The following is a 19,805-nucleotide window of genomic DNA, read 5'->3' on the forward strand; positions in this document are numbered from 1 at the left end:
GGGCCAGGGACCGTCCTAGCTTATCTCTGCTGCTCTGTTATGATGAAGAATACTACTCTCTGTTAGCCTCAGAAACACCCTAACTTTGAAACCTGCACCGTGCTTGGCCAAGCAGGGGGGCAGCGAAAGAGAGGAAGACCCTTGGTGAGATGGGTTGGCACCGTGGCTGCAACACTGGGCTCCAGCATAAGCCTGGTGAGGAGGGTGCGGGGCTGGCAGCGTTTCCTCCTGTGGGACCCGAGGCTGGCACCAACTCGATGGCACTTAGCAATAACAGAGAAACTGCCATGCAATGCCACTAGACGCCCATTCCAAAAAAACACCGAGCCACCAGCCATCGGGCTGAACCTGGCTCAAGGCGACCTCTCCTTGCATTAGCCCGCCGCGCACAGACTCTCGTAGACACACACACAATCACACTCAGTCCTCATCCAAGCACTCTGTCTATAGTCCACTGTTCATCTGTCTTCCATGGGGCAGGCTACCTAGCAGGGTTCACTCAACGCGGCAACACGGAATGCGGATCGAAGCTAGTCCTTAGGAGGTCCTTTAGTAAGTGTCTGATGCTGGGGCAGGGGGTGGGGGTGGTCAGACCTCTACAAGCACAAAGGTAGGAGATAAGGGTCCACGGTGATCGTCTGGGAAAGTCCTGGAGACCAGGACTGCAAAATGACACCTTCCTCCCCATTACAGAAAGGCCCATGGGTCTTGAGGTAGTTAGTTTATTGTGCCAACCTGGCCGATAAACACATGGGATTACTTGAAGGGCGGAGAGAGAAATGGCTCCGCGAGCTCTGCCTTTCTTGTCTCTTGCTCTTTGATCACTGAACCAGTGTGTGGTTTGCCTTGCTTGTTCTTTGCCTCAATTTTCAAACTACACTACCTGTGGGACATCTAGCCCGCGGACTGTATCCCTGTAGTTTGAGGTTCCTTCAAGACCTGCTTCGCCACACCATTAGAATTTACATCTCTTGAGCTGGGGACTGTCGGACCCTGTCATCTGGCGGACTGTTGGTGATTTGCCTTGCTGTTTGCTGCTTGTGTCCGGATAGCGTGAATTGCTCTACAGAGGACTACGGCAGACCTCAAGACTTGAAGGGCTGACAGTGCCTCACAACTGTCTCACGGGAGTGAGTTGCACTGAGCCATTTGTACTGCTTTATAAATTAACTGTTTATTTCTTATGTTATCTATCTATCTATCTGTATATATATATATATATATATATATATATATATATTAGCATTCTGGATTTGTTTCTCTAGAGAACCCTGTGTAACACAGGTCTACTGGTCTCCTTACTCTATCAATGTCCTGGGCCTCAAAGGCCTGGTCTCTCCAAGGGTCAGCGCTCACAAAGGGCAGAGACAGAACAAACACCTGTCCTGAGGGGTCCTGGAATGGATCCTGAACCAGGAAAGGGGGCTTTGTTTGGCTTTTGCTATCAAAGCGGTTGTTGTGTTTGGTTATTTGTAGTCCTCGTGTGTCATTGGTACTCACTTCTTGAGTGTAGGCACCCTTCCTCACCCTGGCTTTCTGGGAGCCAGGACTCGAAGCACTTGCTGACGGAGATGAAGGGTGGATGACAACTCGCTGTAAAGAAGACCCGAATCCTCGCAGCTGGACCAATGGGGAACATGAGGGTAGACGGAGACAAGAATGCTGCTGCAGTGGATTTCATCTCCTGGAACCCACAACCAAGGCTCCTGGAAGCAGCAGCGAAGGGATCAAAGGGCACATGGCACCGGGATCAATCTGCCGCACAAGCACCTCGTCAGAGTGAAGAGCGTGGATGTCTTTTGGAGGACGGAGGTGTGCCAGACTCAGGCCAGGGCATTTTTCATCACCTCCTAGTCACATAGAAGTTGGACATTAAATAAGTAAGACAACTCAATGAGTTTGAATGGCGGTGCTCATGAAGAATCCAGAAAGTACCGTAGACTGCCAACAGAACAAACAGATCGGTGTTGGAAGAAAGTCCATCCGGGATGCTCCTTAGAAGCAATGATGGCTAGACTTGGTCTCGAGGACTTTGGAAATGTTATCAGGAGAGACCAGTCCCTGAACAGGACATCATACTTGGTAAAATAGGTGATCAACAAAGAGGAAGACCCTTGATGAGACAGATCAACACGGTGGCTGCACCAATGGGCTGAAACCTAACAAATGTACGGTGGTACAGACCCATAGGGTGGGAACCAATTCCACAGCCCCTAACACCGCCATCCCCACCGCATCACCACGACCTTCTCATACCCATATGGACCGTCCGGCAGATCCTTGACAGGTGACTCAGGTGTGCGCCTTTTTATGAGAGGTGTTCAACTCCTGACTGTCGAGACACACAGGGGTTTCACACGAAACTTTTGTCCATCAAAAATGTTGCAAGTTATTTCTCCCAGCTTGCAGTTGTCTTGTAACCCTAACCCAACACCGAAGCCACGGCTGAGCCTACTCTGACGCTTGTGACCCTGGAGGATGGGGCGGGACTGCCCTGTTGGGTTTCCAAGGCTGCCATCTTTACAGCGGGGTTCTGGTAGAGCAGTAGTTAGTTGCTCAGCTGCTAGCGGAAAGGTTGGCAGTCTAACCCATGGAAGAAAGCTGTGCTGGGGTGAAGACTGCAGCCTGGGGAGCCCTATGGGGCAGTCGTACGGCAGTCTATAGGTTTACTGTAAGCTGGAAGTGACGGGAGGGCAAGGGTGCACTCCTAATCTTTACAGAAGCAGATGAGCACGTCCTTCTCAGTTGGAAGGTGTGGTAGTGACGCAATTTCATGTCAACTTGATAAGCGTATGGGGTGGAGTCTAGCCTGTCAATCAGGTTGATGGTGCCTCTTTGTGGGTGTGGTCTTTTGATGAAGATTCTGGGAACTTCCTCTCTTTCTCCCTGAAGGTGGGCCACACTTTCTCTCTGCTTCACCTTCCTGTTGAGAGAGAGACACCCTCGGAGAGCTGGAGGAGCCCACGTGGAGACCCGCACCAGCGCTGACATGTTTCCACCACCACTAAATCCTGAAGAGGAATTTATGGACTAATATCAGACACATGGGTTAATGTTGGACTTATAGACTTGATCTGGACTGGGCTGGGATATTTTCTCAATGTACAATTGCACTTTGATAGAAAGCACCCTCTTTACACACGAGTGTCCTTGGATTTGTTTCTCTGGTCAACCCAGTCTAACACGGAGGGGCTGGTGGATTCGAACTGCTTACCTTTCTGTTGGCAGTGGAGTGTTTCAATCACTGCCACCAGGACTCCTTGAGTCCTGAGTCATGCTTAGTCTTTGTCTACAAATAGCCTTGCTCTGCTGCAACACGACTGCCCATACTGAGCTCACAGGGCGTTGGCAGATAGGGAAGCTCTGTCAGGATGAGGAGGAGGTGGGTTCCCCACAGTTTTGCTCTAGGAGGAATCTGAATGGTGAGAGTAATTCCAGACGTGGGCAGGCAAAGATAAAGCCCTTCGGCCCTTCTACCGCCGTGGGAGGAATCCTTTGGCCCTGTTTTAACAAAACTTAAAATACTCCAAGGCGGTGCCCCCAGAGGGGTGCACCGCAGCTTTGCCAGGCTCTTGGCCTGTGGAAGGGCACTCCCTCGGGTGCCTGTCTTCATAGCAGCCCCAGTGGCCCAAGCCCCGCTTCCCCATAGGCCTCACGCCCACTTTGCGCTTTTGTTCAGTGAGAGTTTAATAACCAGGGGCGGAGCTGCCTGGCTGGACTGTGGGTGTTATCTCCTGCTGCTCCGTGGTGCGTCAGCGCTCTGGTTACAAAGTCGCACACTTCGTGCTATTTGGGGTGCCCAGCTTTGTAAAGCGAGCGAGTTTTTCTGGAACAAATAGATCTTCTTATCATGTAAGAAGCTCTGTGTAAGCTTTCCTTTTGCAGCCTCAACGCTTATCCAGGACTTCCTTATCCTTCCTACCCTTCCTCGCCAGCGGTGTTTTCCTCAACGAATTTCCTTCGGAACACCTGGGTTTTATCGGATTGGGCGGAACCAGGCAAGAACCCGGCAGTGTTTTTTCATTTGCAAACGCGGATACTATCAACGTGCATGTCTGTGGTGTGCCACCAGTTCCATGCACCCGCAGCCACTGACTCAATGAGTCCTCCCCACAGCCTCACAGTGGGGGGAGGAGGGGGACTCAGCTCCCCAAGTGTATATACACTCGAAGGATGAAGGCCCAAGAGGCGGGACTGGACTGACCTCACACGGCAGTTAAGTTCCAAGCCCTGGTTTTTAACCCAGAGACCACGGTCCTAACCACCACCCATGCAGCCTCCAGCCCAGAGGCCTTGGCCTCGCTGATTAGTCATTCTCCTCGTGCCTCTCCTTTCCCTCCATTTCCCTCCTCCTCTCAGCCTCCCTTCTCTCCAACACGGTGCTTTGAGTGCTCCTTGGACGCAGCCCAGGGCTTCTGTGCCGTGCTAGCCAAAGGAATCTTGATTTAAAACAAAACAAACTCACCTAGGAATCTTCCCAGTCCCACTGGGTAGACCAGAGAAACAAATCAGAGAGACACTCATAGTTCTTATATCAAAGAGCCATTGTGTACTGAGAAAACATCCCAGCCCAGTCCGGATCAAGTCCATAAGTCTGATATTAGCCTATATATCTGAAACCAGTCCACATATTCCTCTTAAGACTCATATAGCACATGCAATAATGCTGAATGCAGAAAGCTCACAGACTGGTGGGTGAAAAGTCTCGTGGACCCAATGGCAGTGGAAGCATCTCAGCGTGGGCATGGCTCTCCATGTAGCTCCTCCAGCTCTCTGAGTGTGTCTCCTCAACAGGAAGGTGAAGCAGGGAGAGAGAGTATGGCCCACCTTCAGGGAGAAAGAGAGGAAATTCCCAGAATCCTCATGAGAAGGCCACACCCTCAAGGAAGCATCACCAGACTGTGACTTGATTGACAGACTAGACTCCACCCCTATACTTATTTATCAAGTTGACATGAAATGATGTCACGACCACACCTTCCATTCCATACTTTTCCATGTATCGGGTATTTCGAACAAAAATGACCATCTCGGTACGTAGTCCAAAGGATGGAAACGGCAACACAAATGTGACATGTCCTCTCCGACACAAAGTATGAAGCTGGGAAGACCCGAAGCAAAACCCGAGAAACCCCGCGTCCATCGCTGACATAGAACTTGCGCACCTGCTCCAAGGCTCTGTCTTCAACATCCAATGTGACGGGCCTTCCTTCGCCCGCAGGGCCCGGTGGCTCTGGGTTCCCATCGCACGATTACCGGGGTTCATCGAATGGCTTCAACAGAACTCCTTTCATGGGCTGGGCACGCAGAGCACGAGCGATGGGTGGGCGGTTTGCAGCCAGCCGTGTGAGGCTCCACCAACCCATCCACAGATGCCGGCCATGCGCAAACATGACCACTTTCATGCGTGGGCAGTCATGGTGCCAAAGGTAAGAGGGCACTACGTGTGGGGGTTAACCTCACTTGAACTCTGGTCAAGGAGGCGTGGCACAGGCCGCTAGTTGCCCCCCACTCTCCACACATCCTGTTTCCTTAGGATCCAGGGCCTCTCCTTCCCTTTCAGGGAGGCGTAGCCCTGAGGCTAAGCTCCAGCCAATCAGATGTAAGCAGTTCCCGCCATTTCAGGGAGGCGTGGCCCTGGGGCTAAGCTCTAGCCAATCAGATGTAAGAAGTCGCTTCCCTTTCCGTGAGGCGTAGCTATGGGGCTAAGCTCCAGCCAATGAGATAGAAGCAGTTCCCGCCCTTTCAGGGAGGTGTGGCCTAAGCTCCAGCCAATCAGATGTGAGCAGTCACCGCTGAGGCTTCCCTGAAGGGGACCTTCTGAGGGCCAGGGACTTGGAGCAGATGGCTAATAACCATGAGTACAAGAAAGAAGATGGGAAAGCTCTAAAATTGATTTGTGGCGATGATTGTATAACTCTTCTTATTATGATTGAACTACTGAATTGTATGATTTGTGAACTATATGCTAATAAAACTGTTGAGAGAGAGCACGAGAGCGAGCGAGCCCTGGAATAGTAGAATGAAGAACGGGAGCAGCCTGGACCCCGGGAACCATAAGGCTGTGTCCACTACAGATCCTTCCTCGAAGCTTTTTGATGTGAGAGAAAAATAAATCCTAACTGAGAAGCCACGGGTCCCTGCAGCCAAACCTAGTCCTCACTGATGGACCTAGTGCTACCTTTAAATGACTACAAAGCAAAGCCATTCTTTTCCAGAGATCCACAGCAAAAATAAAGATAATGAGCTCATATTTCTTTCATCTCATCTATCTCTCCTCCAGCAGGTGGCTTTTGTTGTTCTGCTCCGGGGGCTTCAGATCCAGGGTCTTGGGTTCAAACTGTTGCCTTTTGAAAGCTGCTTTCTGTGTGCCCATGGTTAGAGCCAGGATCCCAAAGCCCGCTCTCTGGGCAGCTGCCGGAGTTTCAGGACCCCCATCTTTCTACCTGTCTCCTCCTCCCCTAGACAATGGAAGTCAGCACCAGGGGCAAACTCTGGGATGAAGAGGTAGGGGCTAAATCAGGAAAGCCTATTAATAGAACAAAAATTGTCAAGAGTGCACAATAGCACAATACCTCATCACACACACACACACACACACACTCAACTGTCTGGTTGCTAACCTGAATTATTCCTGGACAGGAAATTCTGTTTATGAATGAACAATGGTTCCTTTTTTAAAACCACCCAATGAAGTCATCCGGACATTGAAGCTCGTCCAGAAATATTAACAACACACTGATTAGGGCTGCAGAATGAACAGAGCGCAGACAAGCAGCAGACAGAGCGTGGCGATGAACAGTTCCTTGTTACTCGAACCAGTATTCCAACCAGCAGGAGAAGCGCAAGATGCAGAGACCATGACCAAGGGTCCCTGGCGACAGAGACAAGCACACAGCAAGACACGCAACGCTAAACCCGAAGAAGATGTATTCGAAGTCGCGTGCTGGGTGAGGCAGCAGCAATGCAGCGCGGGGCCCCGTGGATGGCTACTTACAGGGAAGCTTCCCTCGGCTCTCCAAGGCTGAGGGTGGTAGGGTCAAGATCAACAAAGGCGGCAGAGCCCAAGAGATGAATTTTGAAAAGTTTGTTAAAAGCATCGTCACATTGGGGGTGGAGAGGGGGATGTGGACTGACTAGTGTGAGGTGGGGGGGGGGGGCGGTGAAAACGCTTTAGCATTTGATGGTGGCACTAAAAGCCATTGAGTAGTGATTCACATTACTCCATAAGAGCTGGGTGAATGGTACCGGATACAAGCTGGGTCTCAATGAAGCAATTGGCTAAAGAATGGACATGACAGAGGTGTGTGCTGGGCCCACCTACTACCACCACAAAATCAGTCACACTCCCCAAACTCTAGGCTTTGAGAATTCCTGATCACAGGGAAGGGGAGTTCACCACAAATGGTAGATCACCTTTGTGGTAGCTACATAATCTGGTGTCAACTTGAGGGAATTCAGAGTAAAGGGGTGGAGTTTAGCCTGTCAATCAGGTCACAGTTTGTTGACCTCATTGGAGGCATGATGGAGTTAAATAGCTCACTGGAGGCCGGATGCACACTCTCTCTGCCTTCACTTTCCTGCTGTTGAAACACTTAACGAGAGCCGGCGGTGCCATGTGGAGACCCATGCCAGCGCTGAGATGCTTCTACTGCCATTGGATCCACAAGACCTTCCACCAACCGGCCTGTGATCTTCCTGCATTCGGCATCATGACATGTGCTGTGTGAGTCTGAACAGGAATTTATGGACTAGCACCGACATATGGGCTAGTACTGGACTTGTGGACTTGATCTGAAACAGGCTTGGGATGTTTTCTCAATACATAATTGCTCTTTTATATAGAGCTCTTTCTAATACACACACATGAGTGTCTAAGATTTTGTTTCTCTAGTCTATCCGCCTAACACAGCCTTCCATATCAACTTGTTGGGAGGCTGATGGAGCTTCCTTTTATGACTTTTAGATACATCTCAACTGACGCCTGCCTAGAGAAGCCAAGCATGTGAAACAATGGCTGACAGTTAGCCACACTGGAGACACAGGCCATTAATGGGCTCACCTACATGCCTTTGAATTTTATTTGACTTCCAGCTAAAAAGGTGCCCCCACCGTCACTCTCCCAGCCCTCTCTCCCCCACCTGTTAAACCGGTGTCCTGTTAGATCCATTCTTGAAGCTGGAAGCCAGGAGTCTGTAATCTAGAGGACGAGCCAGGCCTCTGCTTCTTTCTACAAATAAAGAGTTCAAGCACAGGCACACCCACTCCATTATATACTGCCTACGAGGGTGGTCTGAGCTACTAGAGCTCCTTACAACAGGCATCTCACAGACGAAGAACTGTGAACCAACAGAAATCGCTTTCTCACAGTTGAGGAGGCTGGCGGTCCAAATTCTCTGCACGGAGGCACCGTCCTCGTCTGTCTCAGCTTCTGTCTTCCTGCCCTGGCAATCTCCATGTGGCTTTGCATCAATCTCTCTCTCTCATTGATTCATCTGCTCTGCTGCTGTTTGGTGAGAGACTGGCTCTCTACCACTACTCCTGCCTCAATAGCACCACACAGACAACCCATTCCTACGGAAGGAATCTGAGCCACATGCACAGAGGTGAGGGGTCACAACCCCGATTCCGGGAGGACACCATCCCATCCAAAGCAGAGGCTTTTCGCACGACAATAGCAGAACTGGGGAGTGGTGATGGAGACCCTATGGCAGCAGCCCATGTGCCTAAATTATTTCCTCTCTGGTTCATGACAGAAAACTCTGCCCACTCAGACTAGGCCCTAAGAGCCCACAGCCTTCCCCGTCTGGGTCCACCCCCAAGGGACCCAGCCCTGCGGGGCTACAAGAATCAGCAAAGGCTAGAGGTTATGGGCATCAGGAGGCCTCTCCTGAAGGTCACCTGGGCATCACTCAGTGCCTGTCATGCTGTTTACCCCCAAAACCAAACCCAAACTAGGGACCACCGCGTGGACTCCGACTCGTAACCAGGCCCTGTGCTTCAGAGTGGGGCCAAGCTCCTTAGGCTCAGTTCCACTCTGTGATCTCTAGGAGCAAAGTGCCAGGCCTTTCTCCCAAGATGCCTCTAGGTAGATTTGAGCTGCCGACCTTTAGTGAATGGGTGAGCAATTAACCACCTGCACCACCCAGGGACTCCTCCTGGGACCTATGAACTTTAAAACCTTGGCTGCTTATTTTGCTCATGATTCCTCCTTCCCTCCTCAGCCTCAGCCTCACGGTTCAGGGCAGATGAAATACCCTTCCCCCACCTCCGTGGCTTCAAGGTAGGCCACGTGACTTGCACGGGCCAATGGACTGTGAGTGGGCATAACTTCCTCCCTGCCCAATCAAAAGGGGCTGTGGTGGCACCACGGGCTTAAAGTCCTGGGGCTGCTAACTTCCAGGTCAGCAGTTCAAACCCACAAGATGGTCTACGGGAGAAAGACGAGGCTGCCTGCTCCCATAAAGAGTGACAGTCTCAAAATCTCTAAAGAGCCGTTCTGTTCTGGTCCAAAGAATTGACATAAAGAGGAACTTTGATGGAGACAGGTTTGGGTCGGGAGGTGTTTCGTGGGTGAACTTGTGTGGTTCGGTTTGTCCTCTTCAGCTCTAGTCCTTGGCCAGGGGAAGGGCACCAGGGAGCCATTGCCTCATTAGTCTGAATCTCCAAATGAGAAGCAAGTGGAGCAGACTTGACCCCAAGCCCAGCCAAGCCCCAGGTAACCTACCTATCTGTGAATAAGACATTGACGTGGCCACGTGGGGCTTTCACAGCCGTCTCCCCTATTAACAAGGCTTCCGGAAGTCGTCCCAGCAAACGGGAGTGGAGGAGAGATGTGAGGAAAGAAGGATGGTGGGTCCTTTTTGTTTAGACAACTAAAGAGGCGCAGCAGACCTGCTGGGCCCTGGCGGCAATTAATTCCCCTTCCTCTCAATCCTAGTTATGTTTCAAAGACAGGTCTCGGGGGACCCTGAACTCCGAGTGCTATTGCTCCCCTTGCCCGCTAGATGGAGCCACATCCACACCTGGTCAGGACCATGGCTCACTAGAGGAGGAACTTCAAGGGCTTTTCAGAACTCCCATGTCTACCCAGCCAGATAAGTATCAGACCACTAACGGCAGCCACGTTGACAGTTCAAACCCACCATGTGCTCTGTTGGAGAAAAATGAGGCTGCCTGCTCCTGTAAAGATTTACAGCCTCAAGAAATCCTACATGGGGCGGCCACGCGTCGGAATGGGTTTGGCATCCACTCGAGTTCAAAACGGAAACCCACTCCAGGTGTCGTCAGGAGGACTCTTCCTCACGCGGACACCACACGTGTCTCGGTTTTTAACAGCAGTGCTTAAGTGTTCAGCTGCTCACCAGAAAGTTGGTGGCTCTCACCTGCCAGCCACTCCATGGGAGAATGATCTAGCCATCTACTTCCATAAGACACAGCCTTGAAAACCCTATGGACCCTTGGGGGTTGGGAGGGGAGGGGGGGTAGAAGTGGGGCACAATCAATGAATGCGGGAGTGGGGAGGCAGCATTAGAACTGATGATGATGAAGTACATACAACTCTTCTTAAAAGCGATTTGACGATAGAAGTTAAGTGTGACGGGCGAATATGATATCAAGAAAACGTAAGAAGAAACCGAACCTGATCTATGGTTACCATGGGAGAAGGAGAAAGAGCATTTTCTTGGGGGTGGGGGGTGAGTTTATGTGAATGGTGGTGGAATAGTTTGGACAGGGGTATCAATAACAGTGGTACAGCACGAACAGTACAATCAATGGCACTGAATTACGCATGCTGAAAGTGTTGAACTGGACAACATTTTGTTGTTCTATTTTTGCCAACATTCTATAAGATTACACGAATAGCAATGCATACAAGGAAGAAGAAAATGTTATAAAGTTGATGGTGATACAGGCTTGTGAATATGACTGAGCTGCTGAATTGTATATGTGGATGAAGTGCCAATAAAAATGTGGTCGTTACATAATCTGGTGTCAGCTGGCGAAGGGGTAGAGTCTAGCCTGTCAATCAGGTTGCAGCTTGATGACCTCATTTTGAGGTGCCACGGAAATAATTAGCTCACTGGAGACAGGACACAGACACACTTCTTGTGAGACATTCCTCTTGAGAAGCCACATGGAGCTACGCTAGAGCCTGGAGCTGAAGGAGCCACATGGAGACCCGTGCCAGCGCCAGACCAATTCCACCACCAGTGGACCCACAAGAACAGGGGTCCTCAAACTTTTTTAACAGGGGGCCAGTTCACTGTCCCTCAGACCCATTGGAGGGCCGGACTATAGTTTTTAAAAAAACTATGAACAAATTCCTATGCACACCGCACATTATCTTATTTTGAAGTAGGACAGGCAGTGGAGGCAAAAACACCCAGCGGGCCGGATCAATGTCTTCGGTGGACCCCTGCACAAGACTTCCCACCGCAAGTGATCCTCCTGTATTCCACATCATTGCATGTGTTTTGTGAGTCTGAAGAGGCCCATATAGATTGGTATCAGACATATGGGCTAATATCGGGCTGATGGACTTGATCTGGTCTGGGTTGGGATGTTTGCTTAATGTACAATTGCTCTTGTATGTAAAGCTCTTTCTTATACACATAGGAGTGTCTATGAACTTGTTTCTCTAGCCAACCCAGACTAACACAAACCACAGCAGCAGCCCTCTGGTTCTTTTCCGCTGGGTCTCTTCGGGTCGCTATGGGTCTGAATCTCTGTGATGAAAACAGATGTGCTTCTGTGTTCATTCTTTCGGAGTCAATTGCCAGATCTTTTCTTAAGGAGACTCTGGGTGGGCTCGAACCTCCAACCCTCAGGTGAGCAGAAGAGTGCACTAGCCACCACCTCCACCCAGGGTTTCTGTGAAAACACTGAATCAAAAGCCAAACTCCTGCCATCAAGTCCAAGCCAACTCATCATGACCCTGGAGGACAGGGTAGGACGGCCCCTGTGAGTTTCCAAGACTCCAGTTATTCGAGAAGGCAGGCTGGGGCCTTCCTGCAAGCCTCTCTGTCCACCAGTTAAGGAAGTGCTCCCTTCCTCCAGCCAAGATGATTCCGTTTGTCCCAGTCACTTACAGTCCAGGCTCCTTTAAGAGCCCTGGTCACCTGCGACTCCACCACCCTGTAGGATCAGGTTTCAGGCAGCTTGCTCCATCAGACTCAGTCATCCCTCATGATATCATCCATCCCACCCTAGAGATCTGGTCCCCACCCGCCCAAGTTTGGACCTCAGTGATTCAATGGACATCCCATCACACACTCTACTTGGCCAGCCACTCACCACACCTGGCCATCTCTGCAGTCCCAATGTGCGCCCCGCCCCCTTCAAATTCAGCCTTGTTTCTACACATTAAGACTGACTCTTTGCCTCTCCCTCTCCCCTACCCCCTACTGCTTCCAAGTCCATTCCAACTGCGTGGCTCTTGGCTTTAATAGCATTTGTGTTTCCCTTGTTCCAAGGTCATTCCCAGGCACTCACTGGGTCAAACACAACTTTGATTGAAACTAGCAGCTGCCCTACCTCTCTCTTCCCTGCAGCGGGGCTCCTGAGACCACAGGGGTGGAAGGAGGGGAGAAACCCACCAAGCTCACGGGGCTGGCTGACAGAGAGCCTAGAGCGCTGTGGACTCTCCCACTCTTGGGGTACCCACCTGCTCAACACTCTCCCCAACTCCCCATAGCAGTTATCCCAACATGCTGGAAAAACACTGGACCATACTGGCTGGGAAGGACCGTCACCTGCTGTCTGTAAGTTCTGACTGACCTCGGACGGTTGGGAGAACCATCGAGGGTCCAGGCTGTGGAGGAGGGGCATCTGGGATCCAGGCTCCGGACAACAAAATGGGAAGAGTGTGCAACCAGGGGGATAAGGGACAGAAAACCTTTAGAATGACTCTGTCGGCGGCCCCCACCCCCCTGCCTTCACCCTATACTCTGACCGCAGCAACAAGCACCCCGGGGTTCCTCCGAGATCAAAGGGGGTGTGAGCGACCTTGACAAGATGACAGGAAAATAGGCCAAAGCGGCATCCGATTGAATTACAGGTAGTTCCGCAGGTCCCTAGGTACACCAATGGTTAGCACTCAGGCACAGCGGGAGACACGGCTTCAAGAGGGATGCTTCGGAAACCCTCACGAGGTTGCTGTGCGCTGGAGACCAGGCGTGGATGACTCGTGGGGCTGCTCACGGGATGTCAGCAGTTTGACACCCCCAGGAAGGAAGACGAGGCTTTCTGCTCGCACCCATAAAGGCTCACAGGCCCGGAAGCCCACAGGAGCAGCAGTGCTGTAGCAGGAGTGTCTCTATGGGGTCACCGAGTCGGGATCCCCTTGATCACTGTGAGTTTGGGGAGGTGAGTGGGAATCGCAGGGGTGTCAGTGAGTTTGAGTTTGCCAAGCTGAAAGATGGCAGTTGGAACCCACGCAGCCATAACAGGGAAGCCACCTGCTCTCATGCAGGTGACAGCCAGGAAGCCTGTGGAGCAGCTCTCCGGGTCACACGGGGTGGCCATGAGTCGGAACTTAGGTACTGGCAACGCGGTTTGTTTTGTTGGTTGCATTGTGGGTGCATGTGTGTGTGGGTGCTTTTGTTTAAGGCAGATGGTGGACAGATACAGATGTTAGATATAGATGTTCAGGAGCAAGATCAATCAAGCAAGCAGTGATAAGTAGACAGGGGCATAGACGGGTAGGCAGATGGGTACACAGGTGGACAACCAGCAGCAACAAAGAGGACTAGTTAATTGAGCATGTATTTCGTGCTGACCGCCTCCTAGGCACTCCTCATCCAGTAACTCATTCAAACCCCACGGCAACCCAGTGAGGGAGGAGCCCCGGCAATCCTCCCTGCACAGAGGGCACAGGAAGAACGTACAAGCAGTAACTGGCTGCTTACACCCATGGCTAGCCACTCAGGAGCAAAAAACAAAAACGGCTAAGAAGCATTTCTCTACTGTCACAGGAAAAGAGGGGGAGGGGTCTGTACAGGACCTCGTCACATGAGGAGGAAGAGAACTACAGACCCAACAGACTCCCAATTCAAATCGGCAAAAGGCGAAACGTGTGCCGATGCCAGGGGTGGGGGAGATGTGGGCCCAAGGTATTCTCCATGGCCTCTGGACAGCAAACACAACCTAGCCAGCAAAACCTTCGAAACGAAAATCCCTACTGCAGGCATCCTCCCCATGAGCACAGCCATCAGATCCCTGCCCCCCATGACTACGACCATCACATCCCTGCTCCCCATGATTATGACCATCATATCCCTGTTCCCCATGACTATGACCATCACATCCTTGCTCTCCATGACTACGATTATCAATCATATCCCTCCTCCCCATGACTATGCCCATCAATCACATCCCTGCTCCCCATGACTACGACCATCACATCCCTGCTCCCCATGATTATGACCATCACATCCTTGCTCCCCATGACTAAGATCATCAATCACATCCCTGCTCCCCACGACTATGACCATCACATCCCTGTTCCCTATGAGCACAACCCTCACATCCCCGCTCAATGGTGTGGGAAGAGCAAAAATGTCCTCTGCAGCCCTCTTCTAACTTTCCAAATACTGAAAACAATCCGCATATTTGTCAGTACTGGGTTATTTAAATCAGCTGTGGTTCTCACAGGCATGGGATCACATGCAACCCACAAAACCAGATGTGCATATAATTCTAAAAGGCAAAGTCTCCAGTGCAAGAAAAACTCAAACTGTTATTGAGTAGAGCGACCCTACAGCACAGGGTGCAGCTGACCACAGGGTGGAATTCGAGACAGCAAACCTTTATGCGAGTAGAAAGCCTCCCCTTTTGCCCGAGGTGTGCCTGGTGATTTTGAACATCTGACCTTGTGGTTAGCAGCCCAACGCATAACCACTACCCCACTAGGGCTCTCCAGTATAGGCGGGCAAGTCAAAAAGGGATTCCGTTCAGACATACACAGTGTATTCCACACCAAACCTGCGTAAACACCCCTCGGTGGCTAGCTGCACACGGGGCCTCTCAGCAATCATGAGTGTCTTGTTCTCAAGAAGGAGCCCCACCCCCAAAAGGTTCCATCAAACTGTGGCTTCCCAGTGAAGCTGCTGGGCCAGGCCCTTCAAGGCAGAGGTCAGCTCAGAAGGTTAGGACTGTAGCTAGAGATCCCAATGATCTCATCATGACAGATTTTTCTCAGAGGACAGGACAATCACACAGGCTTCTTATGAAGAGGTATTAAGAACACTGAAACTGTACCAGCGAAGAAAACGCCGGGCAATTTCCACGGAGCAAATCGTTTCCGTCTCAAAGCATCCAGTCCTTCTTTGAGGCTAGTGAAGACTGTCCTAGGAGAATTTCTTTGGCTGGGAAACCTCATCCCACCTTCCCTACAGCTAATCTGTCCCCTGCAGACTACTTTTTGTTCCAGGAACTCAAAGAATGTTTCCAAGGACAGTGACTTCTTCAAGGATCCCAAGATAGGTAAACTAAGGAGCACAGATTCTTCAGGGATGGGCAGGAGGTGGAAACCCTGCCCTCACAGTGGGCAGCAGATTTAGTTGGAGGCTTGGTGGATCTGGAAACAGCTCCGCCTTCTGTTATTTTCGTTTAGGAAACATGCTCACAATTTTGTAGGGATAGCCTTTCATGTCCCCTAGTACGCTAACTCGGAGTCCGTCCGGATTCACAGTACTACAGGACAAAGCAGAACTGCCCTATGGAACCTGCAGCCTCCTCTTTCTCCCACAGAGCAGGGTGGCCTGGGGGTTCAAACCACTGGCTTTGGGGTTAGCAGTCCAGTAATATGAATTACTGTGTGTGGCAGTTACATAATACGTCGTCAGTTTGAGAATTAAGAGTGAAGATGGACTTTAGCCTGTCAATCAGGTCGCAGCTTGATGACCTCATTTGGAGGTGCTGAGGAGATAAATAGCTCGCTGGAGGCGGGACACACACTCACTCCCTGCAAAGCATGCTTGCTGACAAGACACAGGGAGCTACCTAGAGCCATGGAGCTGAAGGAGCCACATGGAGATTCCTGCCAGTGCTGAGATGCCTCTATCGCCACTGGATCCACAAGACTTTTCACCCACTAGCCTGTGATCTTCCTGCATTCCGTGTCACCCCATGTACTGCGTGAGTCTGAAGAAGGATTTATGGACTCGTATCGAACATGTGGACGGGGCTGGGATGCTCTGAGAGAAAGGTCTCTCTTATACCCAAAGTCCCTGGGTTTGTTTTTCTAGTCAACCAGGATGAACGCACGTGGTATCCAGTCACCAACCTTGAGATCAACAGTTGTGTGCAAACCAATCTGTGCCACCCGGGTTCCATGCCCCTGGAAGCCACTCACATCTTTCCTCCCTGGAGTTGCCCTTTCTGGTCCTTTCCTATCAATGACCGCATCACCTTTTCAAGGTTCCCCCTCGCTGTGGCACGCAGGCACCAGATCTCACGTGACACATCCACTGACGGACCCTCGGCGGCTTCACCTCTGGGCTGTTGCGAACATTCACGTGCAGGATTCACACAGGCCTATTCTCATTTCTCTTGCGTCTGTCACTAGGAGTGACGTTGCCGGTCCGGACAGTCATTCTGGTCAGTGCTTTGAGGAGCTGGCAAACTGCTCCCTGAACTGTCGTCTGGACTTCAACATCATGAGACACTATGAGCCCTAACCCCCTCGCTAAGCCTGCTCTTAGACACCTGAGCCTCAGGAATACGGACAGACGATAAATGTGTGCTGCTGCTGTCCACTGCTAGAAGTTGGCTACACCCGGCAGGAGATCCCTGAGACGTGAGCGGTAATGACGTCCGGCCGGGAAGGCACCTGGGGGGCTGCCTGGCTCAGAGCGAGTGCTCAATACCTGCCATCGCTTGTCACCAAATTGATCCCAAATCATGAGGACACTGTGTGTGCAGAGGAGAACTGTGCTGGGGGCTTCTTGGAAGCAGGTCGCCCTCCCAGGTGCCTCTGGGAGGATTCAAGCCACCCACCTGTCTGTTGGCTAGTAGTTGAGCCCTCTGCCATCCATCTGTCTGTCCCACCACACCCAAGGATGCCTAGTAAATGTTAGCTATCATTACCACCGACCGCAGACACACCCCACTGCTTCCCAGCCCAAGGTTGGAATGTCCCTTCTCTCCCATTTCGCACACAGAGATGACTCCCACAACGCCTTCGGATTTCTGTTTCAATATCACTTCCCTACTGAAGACTCCTTCAAAAATGCCACTGCTAACAGGCCTGCAGACTTTCTCTCAGTGCCCAGGACGTCTCTTCTGAGTCCAGATACCAACCACCTGCCACCACATCAATGGAGGCTCATGGTGGCCCCAGGAGTGCCAGGGTAGACCTGAGCTACACACACACAGGATAGACCTGGAATGCACACACAGGGTGAACCTGGAATACACACACACACACACACACACACAAGGTAGACCTGGGCCACACACACACACACACACACACACACACGGTAGACCAGAGCTAAACACACACACACACACACACACATACACACAGTAGACCTGGAATACACACACACACAGGGTAGACCAGGGCCACACACACATGGTAGACCAGGGCTAAACACACACACACACACACACAGTAGACCTGGACTATACACACACACACACATGCATGGTAGACCTGGACTACACATACACACATATATATACACACACACAGTAGACCTGGGCTACAGACATATATACACACTGGGTAGATCTGGGCACACACACACACACACACAGTAGACCTGGATCACACACATACACACACACACACAGGGTAGACCTGGATCACACACATACACACACACACACCACATAATAGACCTGGGCTACACACACACAGGGTAGATTAGGCTCTACATGCACGAACTCGCGCACTCTCTCTCTCTCAAACACACATATACACAGGGTAGAACCCACAGACTGGGGGGAAATGTGGTAATGACATTGGACAAGGGACTCACTTATAAAATCTATTTATTTTAAAAGAAACCTTTAATATCTCAATAGCAAAACAATAAAAATCCTATCTGAAAGTCAGCAGAGACCGTGAAGAGATACTTCAGTTGCCCTCAAATGCACGAGGGAGTGTCCCCAATCACTCTCACTCCCCACGGCTCCTGTGGGTGTCCGTGCAGTAACTGCTGCCGGAAACAGAAAGCCCAGTCTTTCTCCTCAGGAGCTGTTGATGGCTTTGAACTGCCGACCGTGCAGATCACAGCCCAACATGAAACCACCGCCCCACCCAGGCATTCGCTATGAAGAGAACCACCCCAAAAGTATGACCATAGTGTGGGTCTTAACTCACCACCCAAGACCCTGTAAAAGGGGGCAGAACTGCTCCGAATGGTGTCCCAGGTGGTCACTCCTGACAGGCGCAGGCGGCTTTGTCTTTCTCAGAGCATCGGGATGGAGCCACCAGCCTCTGGGTGAGCAGTCAAGTGCTTAACTCCCTGTGCCACCAGGACCCCCCTCATCAGCCATGAAGGAATACGAGTCTAAGCAATGCAATCCCATCTCACATGCAGCATCAACAGCAAAGTTAAAACAAAACAAAAGGCAACAAATGCCGGTGAAGGTTTGGCGAGACGGGAGCCCTCATACAATGCTGCCGGGACGGTCCCATGCGCCACCACTGTGGGAGGTAGGGGGGCACTTCCGTAACAAGTGGAACTGGAACGTGGGGAAAGAAATGCCCGAGGAGCCCGCAATCCCACCACGGTGTGCACATTCACCCAGAGAGCGGCATTCTTGAGTGGCCGCCAGTGCTGAGCGTGAAAGGCAACAGAAGTGAACACCTTGACACCTGTCAGCCTACGTTAACGGTAATGGAACGATGAGACGGAGCCTGGGGGCAGGGCGCCCATGATAACGGAGAGGAGTGAGTCAGAAAGGAGGGTGCAAAGCACTTGAGAATGTGATCAAGGACCCTGAGCAGTGCTTGGGGAAAGGGCTGGCTTGTGTGTTTGTTGGGCTGGGTATATATCAACAGCAACAAAGAAAAGAAGGAAGTACCTGGGCATGCATGCACGCCTACCAGGGGGCTTCGGAAAATGCATGGGAAAATTAAACGGCAGAGACGAGCGCTCCCACTAACTTTGCTTGGGGATTTGTTTGCTTTTCTCTGTTCAAGTGCTTATGTTCGCACGTTCCATGCAGGAAAGAGAACAGCAGGCTCGCCGCAAATGACACCGGAGTCGAGTGGAACGGGGCTGATGAATACATCGCTCCAGCCTGCAGAACAGATCCTCTCAATCACACTCATGTCAGAGGGCAGGCCCACACAAGCACTTTACATTTCCTGTCTTCTTGGTCCATGAAACTGGGATGTCCTAGAGGAATTACAGAATCATGGGCACAAGGTGGTACCTTCTCACAGAGCCTCTTCGGCCTCTGCCACCCACAAGCCTGATGGAGAGTGTGGCAGCTGGGGACACCTTTGCACACAGTAGAGCATCTGGGGTCTCCTTCAGGAGGGAGCCGGAGTGCTTGAGACCCAGCTACCCAGGATTTGGGCAAACCTTCCCTGGCTACTCTCCCCAAATCCTCTCTCTTCCCCACTTCCAGGGCCTTCTGAGTGGCTTCATCTCTTTCGGTCACAAGATGGGGGTGTTAGGGAGCAGAACAGGAACAGGGAGCTGTCCCTCCACATGCCTGAAGGCCCCCTAAAGGAGGTTGGAGGAGAATCACGTGAACCCTTAGCCAGCCATGAAGAGTAACTGGGCATGCTCCAAATTCAGACAGAGAGAGAGAGAGAGAGAGAGAGAGAGAAAGAGAGA

General features: G+C 51.4%; 1 protein-coding gene across 5 annotated transcripts in view; it reads right to left on the reverse strand.

The window, feature by feature from the left end:
* Positions 1–19,805, reverse strand: part of TRAK1 (trafficking kinesin protein 1) — a 222,718-nt gene that overhangs the window by 119,559 nt on the left and 83,354 nt on the right. The window lies entirely within an intron of this gene.

The sequence above is a fragment of the Tenrec ecaudatus genome, chromosome 8, assembly GCF_050624435.1.
Source record: "Tenrec ecaudatus isolate mTenEca1 chromosome 8, mTenEca1.hap1, whole genome shotgun sequence".
NCBI lineage: Eukaryota > Metazoa > Chordata > Mammalia > Afrosoricida > Tenrecidae > Tenrec > Tenrec ecaudatus.